This window comes from Empidonax traillii, unplaced genomic scaffold (assembly GCF_003031625.1).
Source record: "Empidonax traillii isolate 1590-97213 ecotype Southwest subspecies unplaced genomic scaffold, ASM303162v1 scaffold686:size905440, whole genome shotgun sequence".
Taxonomy (NCBI): domain Eukaryota; kingdom Metazoa; phylum Chordata; class Aves; order Passeriformes; family Tyrannidae; genus Empidonax; species Empidonax traillii.
The window spans coordinates 852,486-858,999 of NW_020955879.1; positions in this window are offsets into that span (position 1 = coordinate 852,486).

Below are 6,514 nucleotides of genomic sequence, written 5' to 3' on the forward strand. Positions count from 1 at the left end.
CAGAGTCAGTTAAAAAAAATGGGCTTCTCAAAGAATTACACAAACCAAAAATTGAAGGATAGTTTTAGTGGTTTAAAATAATTTATTACATCTTCGCTTGAGCTTTTCTCATCCTTTTTTGGAAAACCACTGTTAAAAAATACAAAAACGGTTTTGCTGTTAACACTGAAAAATGTAGATTTTTGAAGCCTTTCCCTGCATAATGTTTCAATACCAGGAAATTCAGATGCTTTCCAGCAGACACTTTTAGTTGAGAGGGGTCTGCATTTTCTCACAGTGCGGAAAACATTTCACCAACAAATTCCTGTCTGTTTCTAATGTCTAGAGGAATTAAGCTGAAGGAATTGCAACCAGTGCCACTTTTTCCAAAAAGTAATTAGAATATCTCTCCATGCTAGATCTACTACAGACTCCCAAGACACCCAAGGGGAGCCAGACTTTTTGAGGTATTTTGGTTTATAAAGATGCAAATAGATGTCTACTGCTGCTTATCCCCTGCCCATGACTTCATTAGCTTCCTCCTTGTTCATCAGTGCTCCCATGAAGCTTTTTAGCTGTGGCAGAAACAGACACTTCCTCTGCTTCCTCTGGTGGTCTTGTGGGTTCAGAGTAATTCTAAAAAATGTCACCAACTCCTCTATTCAATTTCCCTGTGGATTGGTGTCTTAAGACAGAAGATATCCCTCAGTATTTATATTGGTTTACCTTACAAGGGAAAAATAAGGTGGATATCTGTTTAAAAACATATTTTCTGAACTGAGCAACATTACATTTGAATGTATTTGAGATATAACATCTGAGAAATACTCACACAAAGGGTTGCTACTGCCTTGGCTATAACACTATTTTCTCTTGGAAACAAATGCTATTATATCAATATTCAGGAAACAGTATTATGAATTACAGAGATGTTTTCCTTAAAAACGTTTTAAAGAGTCCTAGCTACATCCAAGGTTCCCACTCTACTGGGCTGTAGACATACAAGGAAGAGAAAGTTGATCCAATTGCAGAAGCTCATAGTATAATTTTACTCTGCACAGACTCCAGTATTCAAAATTTCTCTTTTTATCAAGCAAAGAACTTCAAAGACCTTATACACTAACACATTTTGTTATTTTCCCTTTGCTTTTGTATTTTGCAATGAATCATTTTTAAAGTGTATTGTGCTAAGACAACTTTTTTTCCCTTAGTAACATTATTCTCCCACCCCTTTATTGGAAAACATTATGGGAAAATTGATCTAGAAGGAAAGATACCTTTGATGATCTTGCACCTGTTCCCCAGACAATGAAGATGTTGGTAATATTCTCATAAAAACCTGCCTTACAAATGTTTTAATTTAAATTAATTTTCCTGAGTAATAAACGACAGAAGCTAAAACTTATGAAGCTATTCAAAACTATTAAGTCAATGATTAAGAAGGCATTAACGTCTCAAAAACTAATTAACTAGACTACCAGTATATTGGAGTTGTGTACAGCTTCCAGGAATGCAGAAGCTTTGAAATACTTTGCAAAAATTTAGATGGCCATTTATCTTTTCCTGTCTTCTGCAGAGTTTGTGAAAGGGCGACTGAGGGATGATTCTGTCATATGGAGGGCATATGCTGGGCTTTTCTATTCTTACATCTACCTGCATCTTGCCTTTGCATATGGCTTTTTATTGGTGCTTGCCAACATTTGTCCCTGGATGAATAGAGGGTCAGTACGAAATTCATACTACATTATAGATGAACCACTCAGGAAAAAAAAAAAAAAAAAAAAAAAAAAAAAAAAAAAAAAAAAAAGCCAAACATTTTTTCATTCAATGTATTAGACATCCTATCTAATTAATTTTCAGCATCCCACACCTGTCCCTATTGACTGCACAGTTAATTTGTGTCTAATAGAAAGGTGGTAAGAAAGGTAGTTGGTCAAATTCAGTGATGAACTGAATATTGAAAATGGGCTGAAGTCATGGAAAAATTATTTGGATAAAGTCATGTCATGATGACTCAGCCAGATCAAGTGAAAAATCCTGTATCATCAAAAGGCCGTAAGGCTCTGAGAGCCACTACAAACTCAGAGATTTTGCTCTTCATATCATATGTAGCTTTCTGAAGTTTTTCCTATTTCTCACAAAACCCCTGCTTATTACACTAAACACATCTTCCAAAGTACCTAAATAAAAGGTACATGTGCTTTACAGCTTATGCCCTTGACACCATTGCCTGAAGCCAAAGAAGCAGAGGCTCCTAGACTCTATGAAAAATCATGATATCAGTTGTGCTCCTGGTGAGGAAGTAAATGGTTCCATCTCTGTCTTGCTGTGCCCAGCAAATCCCAGTGCATTAAAAGTTAAGCAGAAGCTAACCCCTCCTTGGTTATCTGCAATTCTGGACCCTGGATGTGTGATAATGATGCGTCTTTTCTGATGTCACCTTATTTTATCTAACAGGAGAAGGGGCATGAATCTAAGCTCCTAAGGGAATAATAAGATAAAGAGACATACCTTAAAAAATACAGGTACAATACTGTCGATGAGATCATGAACAGGATTGTATAGAGCATCACAGTGATTAAGGCACCGGGAACTCCTGACTCCTCAGCTCTTAGAAAGACCCAGGAGAGCTTTGCAGCATCAGCAATGGGTTTGTCTACACTGTTCCCAAATCGCTGTCAAGGAGAAAAAAAAAAATCAGTGTAAGAAAATATCAAACCTGTTAGACCATAGAGACAAAAGAACCTGAATTTCTTTATAAGAAGAATTTAAGTGTATTTTGCAGGGAACACAGTCTGAAACTTAGGAATCTGCTATACAGAAATTAACCATGAGATGTGAAATAAACTATTTTCTGGCTGATTTTAGTGCAAATAAAATCTACCCTATAGAGGTGTCTTATTCAACAAAACCCATGTCACAGTGAAAATATTCAAAGTGAACTTTGTTAATGTATTTCTGGAAAAGTGGAAAGGGAATAAGGCTGAAATTTGCCTTATTTCTATGACTAAGTAGGCATAATACTGAATGATTTGTTTTCTTCTCCAGAAATATATTATTTTCCTTTTTTTCTTCCCCCACCCCCCATCTCTAGTTCTTAAAAGCTAGCAACTGTATTGACATATTATTGCCCTCTGCTGGATCAATTTAGAAGAATTTAAATACATATAATGGATCTTCTACTACTCAGAGCTAAAATAAATTCCTCTCTTTACTTTTTCCTTTTTAAAGTGACATGGTGACAGCTACACCCATATTAGATCATGTTGACACATTTTGCAAGGATGTCAAACTGAACCACCAAAACATCCAGTGTTCATCATTCAGAGAGAGAGTCTGTGACCTTTAGGCTTCAAGAAACCTGCACCTTTCTGAGCACCTTGGCTGAATTAATTCTTAGGAAATGTTAAAACTTTCTTCCCATTTTTGGCTGCCTCCTATACATGCAGTGACACACGCAGCAAAGGAACAACCACTACAAGTCCAGTGATGAGCTATAGAAGGACTGAGATTCTTGAGGACATTTCTGTTCTCCCTTCATCTTTTGCAACACTGCTAGATTTCTGTAATGGAAATTAAAGGTCCCAAGACACCAGTAATGACATATAAAGACTAGTCACTAATTCAGAACTGTACATATTTGTTACAAAACTATTAAAATACTCTGGTTCTGTTCTATCTCCCAGTTATATCTTCTATTCTGGGGGAAAAAAAAAAACCACCAAAACCAAAAACCCAAACAAACAAAACACACACACACAAACAAACAAACAAAAAAACCCATAAAACCCAAATACCATAAGAAACTGTCAACCGAGAAAAATCCTCTGCACAGCAGTCACATCCTGACATTCCTTCATAGTGGTAAAAGTCTGAATGGTAAATAGGAATAAATTTCTCTTTTATCTAAGCAGTTCTATCTGGTAATGCAAAGATGGCATGGGAGAACTGTTCTACCCTTTTTTTCTAAAAAAGATATTCCGTCAATCTATATACCTTCTGTTATCCTCAAAGGTATGATCCAAGAAAGGTGTCTTCAATTCAAATTGCTTAAATACCATTTGTCAACATCTCTCTCAAGTGCTTATCATACCACTGAGGGATGGTCATGTGAGCCTTTTGCAGTGTCTACTGGTTTTTACAATGACACATATCCATGTGGCCAAAGAGGTNAGGAAAAAAAAAAAAAAAAAAACAGAAAAAAAAAAAGCCAAACATTTTTTCATTCAATATATTAGTCATCCTATCTAATTAATTTTCAGCATCCCACACCTGTCCCTATTGACTGCACAGTTAATTTGTGTCTAATAGAAAGGTGGTAAGAAAGGTAGTTGGTCAAATTCAATGATGAACTGAATATTGAAAATGGGCTGAAGTCATGGAAAAATTATTTGGATAAAGTCATGTCATGATGACTCAGCCAGATCAAGTGAAAAATCCTGTATCATCAAAAGGCTGTAAGGCTCTGAGAGCCACTACAGACTCAGAGATTTTGCTCTTCATATCATATGTAGCTTTCTGAAGTTTTTCCTATTTCTCACAAAACCCCTGCTTATTACACTAAACACATCTTCCAAAGTACCTAAATAAAAGGTACATGTACTTTACAGCTTATGCCCTTGACATCATTGCCTGAAGCCAAAGAAGCAGAGGCTCCTAGACTCTATGAAAAATCATGATATCAGTTGTGCTCCTGGTGAGGAAGTAAATGGTTCCATCTCTGTCTTGCTGTGCCCAGCAAATCCCAGTGCATTAAAAGTTAAGCAGAAGCTAACCCCTCCTTGGTTATCTGCAATTCTGGACCCTGGATGTGTGATAATGATACGTCTTTTCTGATGCCACCTTATTTTATCTAACAGGAGAAGGGGCATGAACCTAAGCTCCTAAGGGAATAATAAGATAAAGAGACATACCTTAAAAAATACAGGTACAATACTGTCGATGAGATCATGAACAGGATTGTATAGAGCATCACAGTGATTAAGGCACCGGGAACCCCTGACTCCTCAGCTCTTAGAAAGACCCAGGAGAGCTTTGCAGCATCAGCAATGGGTTTGTCTACACTGTTCCCAAATCGCTGTCAAGGAGAAAAAAAAAATCAGTGTAAGAAAATATCAAACCTGTTAGACCATAGAGACAAAAGAACCTGAATTTCTTTATAAGAAGAATTTAAGTGTATCTTGCAGGGAACACAGTCTGAAACTTAGGAGTCTGCTATACAGAAATTAACCATGAGATGTGAAATAAACTATTTTCTGGCTGATTTTAATGCAAATAAAATCTACCCTATAGACGTGACTTATTCAACAAAACCCATGTCACAGTGAAAATATTCAAAGTGAACTTTGCTAATGTATTTCTGGAAAAGTGGAAAGGGAATAAGGCTGAAATTTGCCTTATTTCTATGACTAAGAAGGCATAATACTGAATGATTTGTTTTCTTCTCCAGAAATATATTATTTTCCTTTTTTTCTTCCCCCACCCCCCATCTCTAGTTCTTAAAAGCTAGCAACTGTATTGACATATTATTGCCCTCTGCTGGATCAATTTAGAAGAATTTAAATACATATAATGGATCTTCTACTACTCAGAGCTAAAATAAATTCCTCTCTTTACTTTTTCCTTTTTAAAGTGACATGGTGACAGCTACACCCATATTAGATCATGTTGACACATATTGCAAGGATGTCAAACTGAACCACCAAAACATCCAGTGTTCGTCATTCAGAGAGAGAGTCTGTGACCTTTAGGCTTCAAGAAACCTGCACCTTTCTGAGCACCTTGGTTGAATTAATTCTTAGGAAATGTTAAAACTTTCTTCCCATTTTTGGCTCCCTCCTATACATGCAGTGACACACGCAGCAAAGGAACAACCACTACAAGTCCAGTGATGAGCTATAGAAGGACTGAGATTCTTGAGGACATTTCTGTTCTCCCTTCATCTTTTGCAACACTGCTAGATTTCTGTAATGGAAATTAAAGGTCCCAAGACACCAGTAATGACATATAAAGACTAGTCACTAATTCAGAACTGTACATATTTGTTACAAAACTATTAAAATACTCTGGTTCTGTTCTATCTCCCAGTTATATCTTCTATTCTGGGAAAAAAAAAAAAAAACAAACACCAAAACCAAAAACCCAAACAAACAAAACACACACACACAAACAAACAAACAAAAAAACCCATAAAACCCAAATACCATAAGAAACTGTCAACCGAGAAAAATCCTCTGCACAGCAGTCACATCCTGACATTCCTTCATAGTGGTAAAAGTCTGAATGGTAAATAAGAATAAATTTCTCTTTTATCTAAGCAGTTCTATCTGGTAATGCAAAGATGGCCTGGGAGAACTGTTCTACCCTTTTTTTCTAAAAAAGATATTCCGTCAATCTATATACCTTCTGTTATCCTCAAAGGTATGATCCAAGAAAGGTGTCTTCAATTCAAATTGCTTAAATACCATTTGTCAACATCTCTCTCAAGTGCTTATCATACCACTGAGGGATGGTCATGTGAGCCTTTTGCAGTGTC